General features: G+C 47.3%; 1 protein-coding gene across 1 annotated transcript in view; it reads left to right on the plus strand.

Moving 5' to 3' along the window:
• Positions 1-4,086: 4,086 nt before the first annotated feature.
• Positions 4,087-9,082, plus strand: part of Smpd3 (sphingomyelin phosphodiesterase 3) — an 83,180-nt gene continuing 78,184 nt past the window's right edge. Inside the window, exon 1 of the mRNA XM_048792544.1 lies at positions 4,087-4,290. The gene's annotated coding sequence lies outside the window, so the exon portion shown is untranslated. The remainder of the gene's footprint in view (positions 4,291-9,082) is intronic.

Raw genomic sequence — 9,082 nt, forward strand, 5'->3', positions numbered from 1 at the left:
GTTGCTTCACTTAGTTTGTTTGTTTCAAATCTTGGCTTATCTGACCTTGCTGCACCATGTCACCCTACTTCCTCTCTTTGGCCTCACTGGTACCCTATTCTCTTCCTGTTTCTCTGATGTTCTTTCCACCTGTCTTTCTGGGCTCCTCTTCCTCCACTTGTTCCTTAAATGTTGACATTTCCCAAGGAATTGGGGTCTTCTCTTTGACCGTCTCTACTGAATGAGTTAACTCATATCTATAATTGTGATCCATAGGCTGATATTCGATAATTTATGATTCTACCTCCAGATCAGGTCTCATAAGTTCCAAATCAACTGCTGGGGCATCTCACCTAGTATACCATATGCAATTCAAATTCACCTCTTCCACTTTCTGCCTAAACTTCTACTTCACTATTTCACATCTCAGGGGAAGAGCACCACCCTCCATCCATCTAGTTACCCAAGGCAGAAACCTGGGTCTCAGCTATGGCCACTCTCCTCCCTACTCTCAGCTCATCACTCACAAAGTTCCCTGGGTATTCACCTTAGGATAGCTCAGATCTACTTTTCCACACCCTGCTGGATGATTGCCACAGCTTTCCAGTCTACATCCCAGTCTTTTCTTCTCTGGCCATTCTCCACACAGTCCTAGACCTTTAGAAATGCACCTGTCCTTTAAAATGTTCAAATTAAGTTTATGTCATCATCTTAGTATACTAAACTCTTTAGGACACAACACTGATAAATTGTTCCAAACCCTCAGTATCTGAGATTCAGTATCAATTGCTGAGACACTTTTACCCCTCTAAGAAGGTATAAAACTGGTACAATATTCCCTTGGAATCCTCTGCAATGCTAGCTTTAAGCATCTAGAATTTTATTCCTTTACAGTTCTGTGGTCTAAAACTACCCCTAAAAATGACAAAACAGACACACGGAGCATTTTCTCATAGTCAGCCACCTTATTTCATCTAATCCTCACAACTCTGAGGTACACATTATTTCCATTTATCAAAAAAGAAAATGTAGACATACAGGATTAAAGATTAAATAACTTGACCAAAGTCACACAAGTATTAAGAGAGGGAAAAGGGAGTCCAACCCAGATTACCTAGGAGATCATCTTCTACAGTCCATTCATAGTCAAATTAATATCAACTCATCCAAGATGGAAAATGTGGAAACAGACAAACATTAGTCTTAATATTTACAAAGTACTTCACATAGGATGTCTTATTTATCCCTTACAACATTTTCAAATAAGCAGACTGCAGATCCAAGAAGGTAGTTTGTGCAAGGTCATACAGCTAGCAAATGCATTTGAATTTCCTCACCTCTACCCTTATTAGCTTCTCCCTAACACCAATTAACAGCATTTACAATGGAAGAAACAGATCCAAGCCAGGGTCACATATCTAATCAGAGGCAAAATCAGTATTAGAACCCAGGCTTCCTGACTTTTTTTGATTGAGAAGATGCTATTTTAGTCCCTGTGTTCGGGGAGAATCAAGAGACCTTGATCTTTTCCAACTTGTAACAATTTCCTGAAAACTTGCCCTACTTTTTTTTTTTTTTTTTTTAGAATATTGAGGATTGAACCCAAGTACTCATGCCTGCTAGGCAAGTGCTCTACCACTGAGCTACACCTCAACCCTAGCAGTACTTCTGAATCTCCAGAGAGTTTCGGCTCTGGCTCCAGGTGGGCTTCTTTCGTAGCATTTTGCAGATTCTCTGCCAATGTCCACCTTGTGGCATTGTCTTCCCACTATCCACTTTTCTAACAGCCTCTGCTCGTATTGCATCCACAAAATTGGACACCAAGCTTCAGCACACACCCCATTTCCCCTGCTCCTTGCAGTGTTCTCATTTTCAGTAATGAGTTCCCATCTGTTCACCCAGCTCCAATTGCCTTCCTTGATGGTTTAGCTAGGATCAAAGCCCTCTTCCATGCCTCTTAGAAGCCCTATCAGTTCTTCCCTAAATGCCATCCATTTTACTCATTTCCCCATTCAGCCTTCCCTTCCTGGCTGTCACCAATTCAAGGATAACAAAATTGTTTTCTCTTAGGCTCTGCATCTTTGGTTTGAATTATTTTCAGGGTAAAAGTTTCCCTGGTTACTTCCTTTTTGGCCATGAATTAATTATACTCATATATTAAGGCATTCTTCCCAGAAGGCCTCAGTTGATATACACCCAAAACTTCTGGAGGGATGACAAATGAAGCATGTGCAGACTAAATTGGACTATCTAGCCAACATCAGAACCGTTAGTAGGGATTCAGGAAAGATGATACCTAGCAAGGTGGGATATCTTACTGGTGCCCTATGATGCTGAGCAGAAGGTTGAAAGAAGGGCAGAGACCTCAGGCTGTGTCTACTTCATAACTCACAGGGGCAGAAGATTTCCCCCAGAGCCAGATGTGATGACACATGCCTATAATTCCAGCTACTTGGGAGACTTAAGACAGGAGGATCACAAGTTTGAGTACAGCCCAGTCAACTTAATGAGACTGTCTCAAATAAAATTTTAAACAGGATTGGGATGTAGCTCAGTGATAGAGCACTAGCCTAGGAGAGAAGGAGAAGATCTTTCCCAGAAGGGGAGTGGGAGGTAGGGCACTTAGGCACAGAAAGGAGTAGGGCCAACAGCTAGAAATAGAGGAACATGAAGAACTGATGACATTTAGGGAAGAACTGACAGGAATAACAGGCATGGATCTATAATCCCTAGCACCATAGGATTAGAAGGGCCCCAGAGCATTCAGAAAAAAATCCAAACTCACTATATGGATGACATAAACATTTCTTCAAAGTGTAGCATCCTTCATGTTGAACATCTCCAGCAATGGGAAATGCACAACCTTAGGAAATCAAGATTTTGGAGGTGTATGTGAGTGAAGTTCAGTTAAATTTCTACTCATTTTCAACTCAACAAGTATCCATGTATAGATTTAATTTGAATACCTACTAAGTGCCAGATGCTATAGGCACTGGACTGTTAATATGAATAATAGAGATATGGCGCCTGCTCTGTGGATCTCACAATCTAATGAGGAAGATGGGTATTGTAAACATGCAAACAGAATAGGGGAAGTAGAGGGTGCTGCTCAAACACAGGGTGGGGCACCTAATGCACAGTCCAACTGGTAGTATCTAGGCTGGGGCCTGAAGGGTGTTGAGGAGTTAGCTGAGGACATGGTGGAGGGGCCCAAGGGAGTGACAGAAAATGGGTGTTTAAGGCTTCCCAGTTTCCAAAGAAGTCGGTATTGCAAGAAGGTGGAGTCCAGATCTTGAAGGGCCTTTCCAGTCACTCTGGGGAATGTGATCTTAATTCAGGAGACATTGGGAGGCCTGTGAAGAGTTTTAAGCCAAAGTAGCGCCCTCTGTCAGGTTGCAGTGGAGGAGATGCTGCGGTATCCCGGGATGGGAAGGAGACAAGATGAGAAGGCCTTGGTGGGCCGGCAAGGGATGTGACCAAAAGTAAAGCGCTCCTTTATGACAGGATAGAGACAAAAACAGAGAAAGTTTAGAGCACGATGGGAATGACTCCTCCTTCCTTCGCCGTTGCTGTCAGGGACCAAAGCGGTTCGTCCTCGGTTTGCCCCAGGACCGCCAAGTGTGGGCGATGAACATCTCCTCGCCCCTCTTCCCAGATAGGAAAACTGAGGTCCAGGGTTCTAAGGTAAGAATTTTTAAAAAGATAATAAAAACAGCCTAAGAAGCTGTCCGAGGTCACACACGATCTTTCGAGGGTCAAGCGGCCGACCCCATTTCTTCACCAGGCATCCCCCCACTGGACATTTTTGCTATGGAAACAGTCCTCCCGCCCTCCTCCGCGCCACGGTTTCTTCGATGCAGTCTGGGAAATGCAGTCCATCTCCGTTTGCCTGACCCCGGTATAAGCCCATTCTGCGTCATTAGGGTACTACAAGTTCCAGAAGGCCATGCGAAAACTCCGGCGGTCTCTGGGGAATGTGGTCTTGACCGAGGGACCCAAGCATCTGCGGGCGGGGCCAGAGGAACCGGGGGACAGTGACCCCCCCCCAATGGGCAGCCTCCTAGGCGGGGCCTTTGCCGCCATTGGCTACGGCGGCGCGGGGAAGGCGGGGTCAGAGGAATGAGGCGCGGAGCTGTTCGCCGCTCCAGGTGCTGAGTCCGAGGGAGGCTCCGGACGCCAGAGCCGCGGTCTCTGCCACCGCAGCTGCCGCAGCCGCCGCGATATCCGCGGCCGGGAAACCGGAGCGGTGAGGAGCCGGTGGGCTCCGGGTACGCTTCCGGGCGCTAATCGCTCTCCTGCCTGCTGCCTGAGGTTTGTGCTGCAAGATGCGCTTTTGTTTTATTGGAGGGGGGATGCACTGATGCGTGAGGGGGGCCTTGGGAGTTGATGGGATGTGTAGCGCCGCTCTTAAGATCGTCCGTCCCGGATAGCAGCTGACTGACCCCGTGGCAGAGCGCCTAAGGTCGCAGCAGCTTGGGTTAGTTTTTGTTTCATGGTGGAGGGGTTTCTTGAGTGTGAGGAGCGAGGGCTTGGGGACCCTCCCCCCATCTCTCCTGGGAGAGCGTGGAAGGCTTGGAGTCTCCCTCCCCCTGTGCCTGAAGTCGAGGCTGCTTGGATTATTGAGGCTGGGTGGGAGTGCTCTGGGATGAGAGGTTCAGAGGCAGGGGGATCCTTCCCCACAACACCCCAGCAGCTCGAGGTTACAAAGGGGTTGGTTGTGATGAATGAGACCGCGGGACTCCTCCCCTCAGTTCAGACCCTCCTGGGGTGCAAGCTGTAAGGGAGATCCTTCCCACGCCCTCCTCCTGCAGCCTAGGGTTTTGTGAAGAGGGAGATTGAGAATGTGGATAAACCAAGGACTCTTCCCCCCTACCATTTCTACTCTCCTAGGGTTTTTTCTTTTGATAGGGGAGGCAGGGAGGTTGTTGAGATGTGAGGGGGAAAATGCCCAGAGACCCCTCCCCACCTTGCTCCAAGTAGCCCTTAAAGGAGAGCATTGACAGATGCTCCGGGTCTTGCGTGCCCGGCGGCTCCTAAGGTCTGACAGAGTGGCCTGGGTGTGAGAGGTGGGTAGGGGGAAGTAAGAGGATTTGAGGAACCCCTCCCTTCCTGGCTCTTCCCTCCCAGGCCCTCTCCACCTTGATCCAGGTCCTGGGCTCAGTGAATCAAGACGACCCTCCCTACTCCGCCACGCCCCGGGGACCTCAGGCGGGTAGCCAACCCCAGATGGGCATGTGTGGGGCAGGACGGGGCGGGTCCCCTCTCAGGCAACCGGGAGCTTCAGGCGGATGTCCCCCGCGCCGGAGGATTCTCTAGAGCTGCTCCATTCCGCGTGGGGCGCGCCCCAGATCCGGCGGAGGGTATCTGCTTCCCGGGCGCCCAGCGGCCACTCCTGGGTGCCTGGCTTTCGCGCACTGCCCAGGCATCCATGGGAGGACAAANTGGGCGAGGGGCGCGGCTGAGTGCGGGGAGGGGGAGGGCTCGGGCGCGGCGCGGGTTGCTTCCGCGGAAACGTGCCAGGAGCCAGGAGAGAGACAAAGCGCGCTCGTTCTTCGGGAACCCGCGCGAGCAGAGATGGAAAATCCCGAGGGAGGAGGCGGCTGCTCCGGGACAAGGCACTTGCCTTACACCCTTCCCTTTCCCACCCCTGCGACCCCCTGCCGGCCGGGTCCCCAGGATACTGTATGCACAGGGCCAGGACTTGTGAGCACGAGGACAGGGACATGCAGGGGCTCCACCTTGCAGAGAGACATGGGGTGCAGGGGACATGAGTGGGTCAGAGTCTGGAGAGGTATTCTGACTGTTCCCACCACAGCCATATTAGGCCAAATCTGGTTCTGGGGGAGAGAGAGAAGGAGGGGGAATTAGTTTGCATTGGTGATAATGTGGGTCAGAGCTGTGTTCATGTGTTTGTCATGGTGAAACTGAACCTGGCAGAGAAGAAAGAGACGAGAGAGGAGAGAGGAATAGAGAGGGGCGGAGGGTGAGGTGGGGGAGAGAGAAGAGCCACTTATGGTTAGGCTTGGATGTCTTGGATGTCAAAGTGCAGGTTAGTCAACCCCTGAACTCTCAAGTCCCAGTAATGACCTAGCGTCTGAGGGGATGCCTTCAGGGTGGAGGCAGCTTCAGGCTTCCTTGGAACTATCTTGCAAACCTGGGTATGGTTCAGTAAGTGGGACTTCACAAGAATGTGAAATTCTCTCCAGCCTTTTTAGAGCCTCAAGGCTGACCCTAACATCCTCACCAGTACCCTGCCGTTCCCATCCCTCAGAGATTTTATCCTGCTATAATGGGCTGCCCTGAGGACCAGAATTCTGCTCCACTACTCCCATGGGCTGCCAAGTAAAGTTTTGTTTTGTTTTTGCAGGGGGTTGCTCATCAACAGAGTCCCTTATGAGGTGGGTGCAAGATGTGTGGCAAGGCAAATTTTTTCACTTTGGCCTTCATGTCTGGAAGGAATACAGGGCTAGGGTTGCTGGTCAGTTGTGGGTGGAGTGTCAGAAGTGCCAGGTACATTGACAGAGAGGACACCAGGGCTTCCATTACCGAGATTCCATTACAAGGTAATACCCTTAGAAGATAACACAACCTTCCCATTCCTGCCCATCCCTAGCAATTGACTCCAATTTCATGGTACTTTTATGGCAAAAATGTTTTGTGTCTTTGAGAAGTTTTCTTCCCATAGAATGAAAAGCTAGACTGTGACCAGTGGAAGAGCAGGTACTCTACAGGGGAATACCAGCCTGTGGGGTCCAGTCCCCACAAATGTCCACTGCTAGTATCCACAGCGACCTCTGCTGGGAGAAAGTCAAACCAAGGAACAATTTGACAACCAATTCTCTGCCTTTTGTAGAATCACAGAATAGGGGTGGGCATTGTTAAGTCAAACCACAAACCTTTCTACTTGGGGGCTCCCTGTCTACCTTTGGAGTCCTGAGTTGATGTTCTTGTCTGCAGTTCCTTCAAGAGAGTTCAAGCAGTGGAACTGCTGATGTCTTCACTCCTTTGGAAATGTTTAAAGAGGACCTGAAGGCCTTTGTGTTTCTGTTCAGTTGAGGATGGGCATCAAATTCATTCATGAGGACAATGCATGGAAAACATTTATCAAGTTCAGGAAGATTCAGACATCTTCCTGGTCTCTCTTCTATCTTTACTGTTCCCTTCCTATCTTTTCCTGTTTCTCTTTTATCCTCTTCTCTTCCTCATTAAATTATTCAATAACATTTTTCAAAGACAAGTATTCTTTTCTTCAATATGATATGGCCTAGAATATGCAGACATTTGGAGGCTATTACTAAATGCAGAAAGCTTGCAAACACTGGCTCTTCCAGAGATAATGATAGGAGTAGGGGGTGGTAGATAAAACATGCTTAGTCCTAAATGCTCACCTGGTGACAAGTGTCTCTTCTCCTAGAGTCACTCTGAAGGGATTTCATGCTGTCACAAAATCATTAGAGCTCCTCAAAGAAAAGGATGTATTTAAATACCTGGCATTGTTCTTACTTTGGCATCCATGTGATTTGCATTGAACTACATGACTCAGTATCATAAAGTAAAAATAGGACTTAATTTCTTCCTCGCCTGTTTGGAAGGTGACTGCATATAGTGTGTTGTGTTTTGCATTGGAGAATGAAAAGCTAAATTACCTCATAAATTGAACCACCTGCTTATCCTGATTAGAGAATGGTGCTTAACATCACCTACAGGCAGTAACATTATTTTATGTTTCTTTTAATTCATCCCTGAATCTTTGTCTTGTAAAACATTTCCTCATGCTCATACATTATTACTTTCATTTGAGGTTAATCAAGAATGTTTAATCCTTGTACTGAAGCCAAACAAATTAAATATCAGCAGATACAGGAAGATGTGGGTGGTGTTTCTGTTCTTTTTGGGCTCAAAAAATTCTTGAAGTTCACAGGAAAGAAAAAAAAGGACTCTATAGTTTAGTAAATCTTATGGTGGATTTATGACTTTCTGAGAAGAGGCCCCATAGAAATTTGCAGGAGGGCTGGTCATGTTGAAGAATCTGAACATGCATGCCAATGTCCGCATGCATCTAAATGTGAGCATGCATGCTGGGAGTGAGACTGCAGCCCCTGGGATTCCTAAATTATGGCATTAAAGCAGCCTTTCTGGGGAAGTTCCCCAGGTTCTTCCTGCTCCCGCTCCTCTCCCACAGGCAGATCACAGAATTGCTAAGAAGTGGAGCTGTCCAAGGTTCTGGAGCACTGGCCTCAGTCAGCCCAGTGGGAAGAAGGGATTATAGGGCATCGAACTGAAGCAAGAGGTGGGGGCAATGGCCTCTGGGAGGATTTCCCTATAGTTGATCACAGAACGGAATAGGAGGAAACAGCTGTAGAGGCTTTTACCACATCACTTTGAATGAACCCATCGGCAATCTCTATTTAAAGAATTACAAGCTAATAATAAGAGGAAACATTTTCTGAGTCAGGCTCTTCACATGCAAGAATGTATTTAATCCTCACAGTTCTATGAGGTAGGTGGTGGTGTTATTCCCACTTTCAAGATGAGGAAACAAAACTTTTGGAGAAAAAGGGCCTACCCAAGGTCACACAGAAGGGCAGAGTTTAGGTTCCATCCCGAATCTCTTAAACTCTGGAATCCCTTCCTTACCACATTTACTCCCTGCTGCTATTAAGGAAGAAAAATTGAAATACTGGACTGTCTTATATAAGGTTCTAACCAAATTTTAGAGAAATGGAATTGGAAACCAACTAGGATTCAGACATAAATCACAGAGTCCTTTCAAGTTCAGCAAGGATATTGCCATTCTTTACGTCTTATCCTCATAAAAAGGTTTGTTACCTGAACGTTGTTACCAAAGAAGAGAAAAAGGACAATGTTATGACCCTCATGGCCAGTAGCACAGCATTTTCTTTCTAGAGTGGAAAAATTTCCCAGTAAGCCAAACCCAGATGGCAACAAAATGGTTTTGGTCTTCCTTCCTTCCTTCCTTCCTTTTTCCTTTCTGTCTCTTTTTTTTCCCTCCTTACTTTCTTAAAAAGGAAAAAATAAAAAGTAAGGAGGAAAAAATTCCATGAGGAGACTGTTATTTTTGTCAAAGAGTGCATGTAGAGCC

The sequence above is a fragment of the Marmota marmota genome, unplaced genomic scaffold, assembly GCF_001458135.2.
Source record: "Marmota marmota marmota unplaced genomic scaffold, marMar, whole genome shotgun sequence".
Classification (NCBI taxonomy): Eukaryota; Metazoa; Chordata; class Mammalia; order Rodentia; family Sciuridae; genus Marmota; species Marmota marmota.